The sequence below is a fragment of the Macrotis lagotis genome, chromosome 1, assembly GCF_037893015.1.
Source record: "Macrotis lagotis isolate mMagLag1 chromosome 1, bilby.v1.9.chrom.fasta, whole genome shotgun sequence".
NCBI classification, from domain to species: Eukaryota; Metazoa; Chordata; class Mammalia; order Peramelemorphia; family Peramelidae; genus Macrotis; species Macrotis lagotis.
The window spans coordinates 907,835,878-907,849,478 of NC_133658.1; positions in this window are offsets into that span (position 1 = coordinate 907,835,878).

The following is a 13,601-nucleotide window of genomic DNA, read 5'->3' on the forward strand; positions in this document are numbered from 1 at the left end:
TTTTATACAGTTTTCTAAAACTCAGTTTTATACTTAGCAATATTGTTTTCTTTCCCCCATCTGGAAGCTGCAGTTCCATTAACAAAAATAATGTCCATAAGAATAATGATTCTACTGCAAAAGTTAAAAATTTTTTTCTAATCAACTTGAATTTGTAACATAAACATTTGATAATCATTTTAGAACAGTGTATCTAGTAAATGACTTATAAATCAAACAGCTTTAACCTTTTGTCTACCTTTAAAAAGAATTTTTAAAAATCTTAGCTGAAAACAGATTCCTCTTAAAAAATTAAGAAAACTGAAAAAAATATTTTAAAATAAACCACAGATTATCCTTTTTTGGATATACTTAGCTTAGTCCTTTCTTTAAAACAAAACTTGAGATAGTTATAATAGAAAAGTCATAACCTGATGTCACAAAATCTTTATCATTTTGCTTAAATATTCCCTTACCATTTTGAAAAACTAAAGGATCTTAATTCCAGTGGGAACATGTAGTTGATGACAGATGTCAAGGTTATATACTAGCCTAGCTGGCTATTAGAATTAGATAGTGGTAAGAAAAAAATGACAAATTTTTATTATTTTTTATACTTATCTCCTGACAGGAATTTACCATAACAACCAAGGACCTTATGTCAAAAAACTTTCCTTTTTTATTGCTGTCAGTGTCCAGGTATGGCTATGTGGATAACCCAATGCCTTGAGTCAGATTTTAAATCTGCCAGGAGAAACATTTCCAAATGTCATGTTTGGGAAACTGAGTTAGGAAAATCCAATCTTAGAGCTTAACTAAAAACCCATTTCCCCAGCCTTCCCAAGGAATCAGTCATCCACAATTTATCTAACCCATTTGGATTGTCACCCTCATAGGACATTAATCCAATATAGATTTCCTTTATACTTGGACTCAGACTCAAATAGAAGGCCAATCTTCATTTTCATGAGGTCCTTAATGGTGAATTTCTATGATCAAGAGTATATATATTCAGCTCTAAAGAATCAGGATGTGTCATGTGGTACCTATAATCTTATAGTGGCAACAATAAAAATGTTTAAATTATTTTATCAAAACTTTGGATAATAATTATGCTTTTAGAAAAGAAAAAAATAATTAATGTAAAAAAATTTCAAAATTTCTATTACAAATTATGCTATGAATCCTCCCTGTGGGTCAGAGGAGTGAATGGCACCACCTGTAAACCAAAATTAAAAAAAAGAAGGTATGTAATAATCCTCATTCTTCCTCAAAGGGCAGTAAGGGAAGTTCCTTAATACCTGTTTCATTTGACCAAGGGGACTTTGCTTCTGTTCTTCCAAGAGAAAAGACTATGAACATTATTTTCTTATTCACCAAGGTAGTAGAAAATTTTTAGGCAAATACCAGTCCTATCTTACTCCAAGTGGGATAAGAGCAATGATAGCTATTATCCCAGTAATGGGAAAAAAAAAGGAGAGATCTAATCACACTCCCTGTGCCTGAAGGAAGGACACTAATATGTCATACCATGAGCAGTCTGAGATTTTCTCCCATAATCAAGTGGCATAAATCTGAAACATTTCTATTTCATTCTGTATTTGTTAAGACTTATTAACATTAAAAACAACATTCCTCAATGAGAAAAATTTGGACTCCTCTTTGTGCTGCTAAGAATGCATTCAATACCCTTCTATTTTGTCTTGGACCAGTAAAGATACAGGAGTATTCCAGGAATATAGTGAAGTAATCCTGACTACTGACTGCAGAGGGATAGATGTGCCATATGTGAAAAATATCTCTAGAGATTATAGTAGAGTAAGAGAAAAATGAAACAGTACCTGGGATCATTCTGGTGTCCGCTCTCATTGAGTAAGGGCACCATCCATTGGGTCCCTAGAGGTATCATCATATAGAAGACAGTTTTGAGAGAGAGTCATACCCGTGAAAAGATTTAAGCAAGGATTATTGATGTTGCCATTGGAAATGGGTACGGATCCTTTTGAACAATATGAACATCTTAGGTGACGTTAAACTATTTCAACGGGTGTTTCTAATTCCAAATGAAACAAAATCTCAAGAAAAAAAGGAGGGTGACAAATGAATTATTATATATCACTAAATATAATGTTTTCTTACTGAAATTATTTCTAAGAACAACAGCAAAATAACATAGAGGTGTTCTTAACTTTCACCTTACAGACATAAGGGATTTTACTTATCTTGTTTTTATAAGTTTATTTACTTCTACATAAATATACTCATATCCTCAATAAGATAACGAGGTTCTTCAGAATTTGAATTAATACTTGTAATAAATCCAATATAACTAACATAATTCTTACTTATGCCATGGAAATGTCAACAAATTCAGATCAAAAAGAGCAAAGTTCCTTTTACCAATAGTAATTTTGATACTTGTAATGACAAAATTTTTCATAAATATCAAATTTCCATTATTATTATTACATTGAAAAAGAGAAATGTTTCTATTAAAACTATAAGCAGGGACACAGGTCACCAAGTAGATAAGACCTAGGAAAATTCCAAGATAAACATTCAAAGCTTCACTTCATTACAGTAGTTTGAGTCAAAAGGGAATTCCAAGTTGTTTTGAGTCACAATCACGGAGAGCAGAATTGTTATCAGCATTTAACTGCAGCTGAGGGCCTCTTCCCTACTAACCTAGGGTTGTTTATCACTACATGAAGAGATTTCTGTTAACATAAGGTAGCTCTTATCCTTCCATCTCTAAACACATATCTCCAGAACAAAAATCTACAAAAAATTAGCACAATGTAAAAATGGAACTTCAAATATACAGGCCCCTAAGAATTCATTAATTAAATAGGTTGGTCAAAATAGCTAATATCAGATTATTAGTTTACAGGTTTAAAAATTAAACTCATATACAAGACAAGTTAGACTAGCTTGGGAAAATTTCTCTTGCTCTTATTCAGCTTTCAAGCAAAAACAAATCCTTAAAATTTTAAATTATCAAACCCAAATTGATGTAAAGTATTTTTAAGTATCACACATAAATCCCAAAGTGTCCTTAGAAATACAAAGTTTCTTTAAGGAAAAAAAGGTGGTTACAAAAGGACAAGAGTTTGTTTGCTAAGCTCAATTACATTTCCTATCACAAAACTCAATTTATTTTAACTACCTTTCCAAAATATACTCAAATATAAATAATGTCTTTCAATAATATGAGGTTCTATATACAAATATACCTTTTTTCTTTTTTTTTTAGGTTTTGGCAAGGCAAATGTGGTTAAGTGACTTGCCCAAGGTCACACGGCAAGGTAATTATTAAGTGTCTGAGGCGGAATTTGAACTCAGGTACTCCTGACTCCAGGGCCGGTGCTCTATCCACTGCTCCACCTAGCCACCTCTCAAATATACCTTTTGATAAACTTATGAACTACACCTAATTTTATACAGAATCTATACAGAAAATATTCTGATAAGGATTTCCAATTAGATTTTTTAATCCCCTTTTTTAGAATTACAAGATTTTCTTTATATTTCAGTTAACAATGTTTAAGAACTTTATAAACCAAAACCAAAATAACCTTAAATAAGTTTCTTTTTGTATAGAAATATAGATGATAGAATAGTGACAGTTATTAAAAAAAGGTAAAGATTGTTCCTTTCAGTAGGAACTGGCACACGTTTGCAATTGAGAAAAACATTCAGTAAGATAAAGTCAGTTACACACCCATGTGCAAAATAACACCAATTACAACTTAGTTATATTTTAGTTAAAATGAGTTACAGTAAGCAATAATACATAATTAGTACAGAAGAGATTTGTTGTACTTAAATTGTCTTCATTCTGTTTGTTGTCAATAGTACAATTTTAAATTCCCAAATGTTTAGTATGTGAGAGAATCTATCATGATTATTTACCAATATTTCTTAATATTAGAACATTTAGGACACTCAAAATGCCCATAATTACAAATATGCGTTTTTAAACTTAAAACTTTCTTAATTTAATTTAATGCATTTTTATTACCCTGAAGAGAAAACCAGCTCACGGAATATAGCTATCTAATTAAAGAGATCACATAGCTTAATAAATTTCTTAATTTAGGTAGCCCTGTTCCTTTTCCTTCCAGAACTAAAATCTGATCTAAATCAAATTAAATCTGAAATTATAAGCAAACATAATTTCTAATATATATTCTCTACTTTATATGCAATGTGGTGAACTATATAGTTCATAAACTACTTTTTTGACCCTAAGAAAATTTGCTTTCAGGGGCAGCTAGGTGGTGCAGTGGATAGAGCACCAACCCTGGAGTCAGGAGTACCTAGGTTCAAATCCGGTCTCAGACACTTAATAATTACCTAGCCGTGTGGCCTTGGGCAAGCCACTTAACCCCATTTGCCTTGCAAAAACCTAAAAAAAAAAAATTGCTTTCCTGTTAAAACAAGGAGTAACTAGATTCAAATAGATTCCTGAAGATTTTTATCTTGAACTCTTTCCCCTAATTTAAATCTGATTTACTAATTGATGTCTAAAGGTAAAGATTACCTTTGTACAGTTTCTCACAGATGTAAAATCGCTACACCTTTCTTTAAAAAAGGTGCTAGTTGGGGCAGCTAGGTGGTATAGTGGATAGAGCACCAGCCCTGGAGTCGGGAGGATCTGAGTTCAAATTTATCCTCAAATACTTAATTGCCTAGCTGTGTGACCTTGGGCAAGTCACTTAACCCCACTGCCTAAATTTTTAAAAAAAGGTGCTAGTCCCTGAAATCTTAAAAAACTGATTATAAATTAGATGATAATCTGCCTTTGGTTACTAATTTTAAATTAGTCTTTTTAAACAATTATATCCAAAACCCAAACAATTAAAAGGAGTAATTCATATTTTAGAAACTTTCATTTCATGTACATAGGAGCTAGAAACAGAACTCAGTTGCCTATGGATTTTATTTTTTAATCAAATAGATCCTTAGATTAATATTAGCATTTTAAGTTATATTTTTTCAAATAGATAATATCAGAATAGGATTTTCAGCTCCCATCTTTCATTCTGAAACCAAAACTTGATTACTTCCTGAGAGCTCCCAAACCAACACCATGCTTACTTTGATGATGCTATGATTCAATCTACTCCAAACGTGAACATATTCTAAATCATTTCAAATCTGGATTCCATACTCCCAGAAAGATTTCATAACTTACCTTTTGACTTACAGTTCTAATATCTACATATATATATATATATATATATATATATACATATATATATATACATAAATACAATACATATATTTTAAGTTAAGATTTTCACAATCTATTCAAATTGCACTCAAATTCAGATAAATTATTCACAAAAGTAGCAACACAACATTTCCAAGTTATTTCCTGTCTTGTATGGTGGGTAACAAGACATTTTGCAAGATACAATTTTAAAATGAATAGCAGTCTCATATATAATTTCCAACAAAATTCCAAATTTCCTGAATAGGTCTTCCATTTCAACATACATTTTATACTAATTTAGCTTATATAAACTTTTAAATGCCCAATTAAAACCCAAAATACTTTATTATTTTTGTCCCATTTTCTTAAAACAAACTTTGATTTTTAAAATAGCAACTAGTCTGTGTTATCTTATTTTTATTTACAGAAAGATAGAAGTGAGGGATTGAAAACAGCTTTCAATGTAAATGAAATAAGATAAAGAGAGAGAGAGCTAAGAAAGAGCTACAGTCAGACTTCTAGAGAAAGTTTTAAGAAAGAGCTGTGAGAGTTTGATCCAAACTTAGAGCTAAGAAGAGGAAAAAACATTTTCCTCCTTCAAAATTACAATTTCTGAATTAATCAGCTCTATGGAACATAAACTGTAAATTTTGAAAGAAAAATTGTAATTTTCCCCCATTTTCCCGGATGGAAAGGAAAGTGACAGGTGGCTAGAAGCCATTTCCCTGACAGGAGAAGGAAAATAAAAGGCAGCATATATTTGGCCAATCTGTCAGAAATAGTACAATAGGCAACCAGCACAACTAATCAAAACACATAGAAAACAAACCAAAAAAAAAAAAAAAGGTAGAAACAGATTTTTAAGAGAGCAAAGAAAAAAACTGTTTTTAGATCTCACCATTCATCAGTCACCAACATAACATCTCCAAGGTAAAAAAGGCAGGGATCTTGGGAGCCTTACCAGGGTCTTTCCATTCCTTTGGTTGGTGTACCATAAAGGCATTATATGTTTTTATGAGAGGAGGGAGGGGGGTAAGCAAGCTGTTGGAGTCCAGGTAAAGAAATTCCATCTCTAAGCTCTCCTTCTGAACTCTAGTACTAGTTAATAATAACATAAATACTAGTATTTTAAAAAGAAACAAACACAGATACCTGAACAAAACAAAATACGTAATCACAAAGGGGGGTTACCCAAAGGGTGACCAATAAAAAAGGGGAGACCCAAAGTCTCACATATCAATGTGCCAAAGGCACAACTCCCCAAACGCACAGACATACAACAAACAGGAGGGCACCTGAACCAATTCTCTTACACTATCAAGTGCCAGAAAACCAAGAGAGGTATCTAAAGGCCTAAACTAGAGGAAATTCTCACCAGAGGCAAGAATTTCAGTAACCAATGGAAAATTCCAAAGCATATTTCAAGTTCAACCAAACAAAAATTCTAAACTAGAGAAACTGAGTTCAAAAAAATGGCAGACACCTCATTCCAAGGTCAGCTTCAGCTAGACTCAAGACACGGCCTAGTTTTTTTTTTCCTACAGATACCTCAGGGTTGTTAAAAGGGAATCTACCCCCTTTCTAAGTCAAAATTATCTAATCCCACATCTGTCAAATAGGACACAAGTTCAAAATAGAACAGAGATTTTGAAAAGTTACAGACCTCTTTCCTTCCAAGGCTATGATTTTCTTCACACAACAATATATATCAATTATATCCTCAGGAATATAATTTTTTTTTAGGTTTTTGCTAGGCAATGTAGTTAAGTGGCTTGCCCAAGACCACACAGCTAGGTAATTATTAAGTGTCTGAGGCTGGATTTGAACTCCAGTACTCCTGACTCCAGGGCCAGTTCTCTATCCACTGTGCCACCTAGCCACCCCAGCAATATAATTTTAGGAAACATTATACTTCAACAATATAAATGTTTTAGATAGATAGATAGATAGATAGATATAATGTGTGTATGTGTGTGTATATATATATATATGTGTGTGTATATATGTGTGTATGTGTGTATATATATACATATATAATATATATATTATATATATAATTTGCATGCATGCCATCCCTGAATCTTATATTATAACGGACATCAATCTGGCAATTTTTAATGAAGTCACTTTTGTATTAGAATACATATTCTTATAAAATGTTCTGTTATGAATTTTGAATCTCACCCTCAAACAGAAGGGTAGCAGTATGTATAATATCAAGTATGAAACTGGATGTTTATTTTTCTATCTATGAGTTATATCTATATACATATATATGTATGTATATATATATCAGCACAATTGATCAATCAAAATTATAAATTCTCGATCTGAGATTCCAAATTTCATTTTCTAACATTAGAAATATGTTTTGACCTGATTATTACACAAGAAAAACTTGTGTTAAGGTATTCTTTTACCAGAAACAAATATCTCTCCAAGTAATCTGAATTGGAGGAGATCTCACTCTTAGATCATACCTGGAACAAGAGTCTGTGTAAGATGTTTCCAGTAGAACAGATCTGAATTTGTTTCAATGCCTCTTCTCTCCCTTTCATCCCATTTTCCCTCACATTTCTTCCTTATAAGGTTCATTTACCAAAGTAAACTGCACCCTTTGATTTTGTCAGTCATCCATCTTTATGACTCATAGACCTTACACTTTCTGCCTATATATCTTGGTAATACCTGGTTTGATAGTGTTTTGCTTCAGGGTATACCATTTTCTTCCAGTAGGTCCTTCACATCCTCTTACATTTCTTTATTGGTCTGCAAGTGATACAAAATGGGGGAATATAAATGATGAATTTAGCCTTTTTAAAATATGTGTATTTGAATTATATTTCTGCATCTCTAAGAACAGAGTTTTAGTGGGTGGGATCCAACTTTCAGTTCAATACCAAAGCAGGCCACCTTTAATCAAGTCAATTTAGCAATTTGAGAAGTTAGTTTGTGCAGTGGCTAGAGCACTGACCCTGGAGTCAGGAGGACCTGAGTTCAAATCTGTTCTCAGACACTTGATACTTACTAACTGTGTAACCTAAGGCAAGTCTCTTAATCCCATTGCCTTGTGTCCCCCCCCCAAAAAAAAACAATTCAGCAATTGAAAAGTATGCTTGGAGAAAACTCCCACAACTGTAATCCCATCAAGAGCCCCTTCAGCTATTCCCTTCCTTCCCAACTTGCCCCCACCCCATTCAACATGGGGTGGGGTACATCTTTCTTAGATTTGACAAGCCAGAGGTGACATTTCAGATGACTCTTTCAGATGGTCAAGGTTATTTACAATAAACTTCCATCCTGGGGAGTCTAACTCTCCAGCTAAATCTTTCCATTTAGGCCCGGACAGTTCTTGACTTACAGAAATATCAACAAATGTGCCTGTTAACCTAATTCTATTTTGCTCATTTTTAAGGCTAAAACCTCTGGTAATGTTTGTCCTTGATTAGAACATATTCTGGGAAGATTAACACATATTTATTTCCAACAAGTTCAATGAAGACTTATCATCATTTGGGGTAGTCTCTCAAAATGGTTACCCTTAGAGGAAGGGGAGAATAGGAGAAAAACTTTCAAGACATTAGTCTGAAATGAAGACATGGTCAAATCAACAAGCCAGATCTAGGCTATGTGAGGTACCTTCTGGTTTATCAGACATTCGGGTTGCATTAATAAACAAATGGTGTCCAAGACAAAAATGGTGGTTCTAGGTGCCATATTTTGGAATGAAGTTGTCTCTTTTCAGTGTATGTGTATAGATAGATAGATAGATAGATAGATAGATAGATAGATAGATAGATAGATAGATAGATATAGATAGATAGATAGATAGATAGATAAAGAGAGAGAGAGAGAGAGAGATAAACAAGATGGTTGAAGTACTGGAAACCATAACATTTGGAGAATTATTGGTTGAAAGAACTAAAAAAGAGAAGCTTTAGGATAGGGCATAATCTCTTTCCAAAGAATGGGTTACCTTTTGAGGTAATAGTTCCCCATCCCCTAAGGTTAAACAAGTAGAAGATGAATTGTTACTTGCCCAAAAGGGCTTCAGAGAAGTTGTACCTTCCTCCTCCTCCTCCTCCCCTTCCTCCTCCTCCTTCTCCTCTCTCTTCTGTCCTAGAGGAATCTCCTGTTATCACAGCTCTGAGTTCTCTACTTGGGGAAGGGGGATAAGGGGAAGATGAGATCCCAATGAGCTCCACTCCCTTTGATAGACCTCTTGTCAGTTTAGGAACCTGGACTTCATCCCATAGTGTGCTATCATTCTAAAATGACATGGCAGATGCTTTCAACAGAAGGATCACAGTAACAAGCCTTGGAATATAAAGCTACTACTATGGAACAGATTTGTTCATGTGGGTTTGAAAGCAGAAAAGAAATTTTATAATTCATTTCTCAATTGGTTATGTTCCCTGAGCATTTTTGAAAATTATTGAATGTTTGACTCAAAGAAAAAAAAATTGGGTCCACAATAACTGAGAAAATAGACCCCTTTTTTTTTGTTCAAGACGACAGTGATAGCTTTGGTCCCTTTGGATGATAGTCTGAACACTACAATCATGTAAGAAGCTTATAAGACCTGAAATTGCCATTTTTTCAAAAAAACTTTCTGATTATTTAAAAAGCAATTCTCTTGTCATAGGCAGAGCTGTAGGGAGAACTCTACCTTGAAAATATATTTTAGATGTGTTTTCTTTGGGGGTGGGGGGGAAAGGGTGTTTTCTAGTCTCAACTAATATGTTTTATTCAATAAAAGACTTACATTTTTGTAAATTGAACATGGGTCCTGTATAAGCTGTAAAAGCAACATTTTTTAAAAAATATCTCATCAATTTTTCTTTATTTTTTTAATTCTCCATGAAAAATTTCTTAATTTTAATTTTTTTCTTTTTTTTCCAATTACATGAAAACTTAGTTTTCAATAAAAAGCAATATTCTTTCAATAGATGAATGTATGCACAACTAACAGTATGGAAAAGAAAAAGGATGTAGAAAGGGTTCTTCTTCATGTATGAGTTGGTCCCTCTGCCTTGCAAGGTCCTGACAACTATGAGATCTAAGATTGCTTTTCAATTATATTTCAAAAATGGCAGTGGTTCCTGAACTGCTAGGTCTAGAACCTTCCCTCTCACAAATATTTATTATACACATGTCCAGTGCAAGCCATGCATAACTCAGAGAAACAAGTGTAAGGTAGAGGAGGGCAGTCTACAATTCCCTTTCATGAAGAATTTCCTGAGCTGTTCAAATACTCACTGTGTAAGCAGTGAGCTCCTCGTGCCTAGAAATCTTTCATGACTGAAAGGATGGAGAAAGTTGTTTACATGATAGAGTTGATGGAGTTATCACTTGTTGAATCTCTCACTATGGAGCAGCAGGAAATACATTAGATGATAAGAGTAGGCTCCAAGATCTTCAGGGTCTAGAATGGAGCGTGAAGACATTCCGCTGGAAAAAAAGTGTAAAGGGCCAGCTTCTGTGGGGTTGGAATGCAGGCCTCCCTGGGATGACCATTACCAGCCATCAAACATGGATTCTTGCTCATTAAACTGGATGGTTGGCTCACCAACGAATCTTGATCTATACATCTCCTGAGCTTAGAATGTAGTGTAGCTTAGAATTATTATAAGGAATTCTAAAAGATTTCAAAGTACAAGTATCATAAATATAACCTTTTATATAGAAATCTTTTCATTATAGAATATTTTAAAAATCTTTATGACTCCCCCTGGAGATGTTCCTTTGACTCAGGGGATATTAAAAGTTGAGGTAGATGTTCAAACTATTCAGCAGGAAGATAGGATAAAAAGGAAAAGGAGGAAGAAGAATGGTGGCTTTTGCCTCCAATGCCACCTCCTCCTGACCTTAACAACCTAACTTCTGCTCCTTTATGGTCCAAAGAAGAAAACACTAACAAAGATAAGGGGTATATGAATGTTGTTCAAAAGGCTGCTCAAAAAGTAGTGGATAACTACTGGGTCTATACCCTGAAGAGATTATGAAAAAGGGTAAAACCATCACTTGTACAAAAATATTCAAAGCAGCCCTGATTGTGGTGCCAAAGAATTGGAAATTAAGTGAATGTCCATCAGTTGGGGAATGTTTTAACAAACTGTGGCACATGTATGTGATGGAAGAAACCAGGAGGGATGGAATTCAGGAAAGCCTGGAGGGATTTGCATGAACTGATGCTGAGTGAGATGAGCAGAACCAGAAAAACATTGTACACCCTAATAGCAACATGGGGGAGATGATCAACTTTAATGGACTCACTCATGCCATCAGTGCAACAATCAGGGACAATTTGAGGCTCTCTGCAATGGAGAATATCATCTGTATCCAGAGAAACAACTGTGGAATTTGAACAAAGACCAAGGACTATTACCTTAAATTTAAAAAAAAAAGTTATCTTATTATGTAATTTTGCTATCTCTCATACTTTATTTTTCTTCCTTAAGTATATGATTTCTCTCTCATCACATTCAACTGAGATCAACGTATACTATGGAAACAATGTAAAGACTAACAGACTGCCTTCTGTGGTGGGTGGGAGCCTTTGATTCAATGTTCAGATGATAACGAAACTCCTTTACAAACCCTTCTAAAGGCGTACCACTCCCAGACTATCCCCCTGGTGTAGTACTACAGTAAACGAGGGATCCATTCTGCAGTGGACGCATCTCAGTCCCCAGATGTGGTGTTCGCCGGAATCCTGGCAGCCTTCTCCAAAGCAACATGTGAGAAAGCTGGGGAACAGAGAAGTTAAGGGACTTGCCCAAGACCACTCTAGCACCAAAAGACTGCAGGCCAAGCAAGACCACACCATTGCTGAACAACTTCAGAGCAAGAGTCCAAGCTTTTAAGTGCTGGGCAGAGGGGAGGGGTTGGTGAGGAACAAGAAGGGGTACAAGTATTGGGGGGAGATTGTTTTAGTGGGCCATTGTTTTTCCCCATTCAAGTGGGGGTTTTATAAATAGTAATTAGTTGGGAAGGGTATGTTGTGGGAAGAGGAAATATACAATTTTAAACCTCCCAAGGTGGAGGGTGTGGGAAAGAAGAGGAAGGCCTAGTATTAATTCTACAGAATCCCTTGGGCACAGTTACCTTTCATCCAGGAATGTGATTGTAATTGAAAAGCCATTGACCTAAGACCTCAGCTGTCATTTATGGACCTCTAAGCTTGCCAGACGGGGAGAGCAGGGACTCCCTGTATTGCCTCCTCTCTGTTCTGTACCTCATAACAGGGTAGGTTTTGGTTGCTGACCTTAACACCCCATATAATGTGACCAAATAACAGTCCCCATGTTTAGAAGGGTGGTGAGGAGTGTATGTAACAAGGGTGGCTGGATATATTGTTTAATTGAACTTAAAAGGGGTGAAGCCCAGGGAGGTTGAGTCCTCCCACTTTACTTACCTCTGATATTGACTCACTCCATTAATCTCAAGGGAAAAGCCATCATTAGATAGTGCAATTGTGCATCCTCTGTTCTTACCTTCTTTCTACACACTGTGTAAAGAATCTTTTCTTTTCCTTTAAAAAGAAAACTTTGAAGATTGTCTTATTCCAAAGAAATTTCTTCTCCCCAACTCTTGAGGCTGAAACACGGCAGCTCTGGGGTGGTGTGTTTTGTTTTTAAAAAAAACAAGGTGCCTTTCACCTTTAACTGACCAAATGCTGCTCATTTTGGCCCTGGAAATCAATAAAATGTATTAATCATTTGTTAAAAAAAAAAAAAAAAGACAAGACAAGATGCAAGCGTAAAATGGTCTGTTGTATAGTTGCAATTAAAAATGAAAATTTAAAAAAAAAAGTGAATAAAGGAGAGATTCCATGGGACATGAGTTATTGTTCTCCTTTCCTGTATTTGAGAAACTTGATCCCAATAATCCAGGGAATTTGATAATATAGATTTTAAAACATTTAAGGAATTAAAATCAGCAATATGCACAAATGTTTTAACTATGTTATAAACATTAGCCAGACAAATATTAGCCCCCCGAATATTGGACTATCATAGCAAAAACCGCTCTTACACCAGGAGATTACTTAATACGGAAAACTGAATTTTTTGAGAATTGGATTAGTCAAGCTAAAAGAAATGAAGTGGCAGGGTTAAGAATAACATTTGAAATGCTCACTGGTACTAGTCCATGGGCAGGAATAAGTAATCAAATTGGGTATACCTTATAATCGTATCAACAAATAGCAATTGCTGCAAAACAAGCATGACTAAAATTGCCCAAAAGGGAAAGAAGCAATACTTCATTTACAGAAGTAAACCAAGGAACTAATGAAGATTTTACACAATTTCTCCCTCGGTTACAACAGGCAGTTCAAAGGAGGGTGAGAGACCAAACAGCTTGTGACATTTTGCTCCAAAAGTTAGCCATGGATAATTGC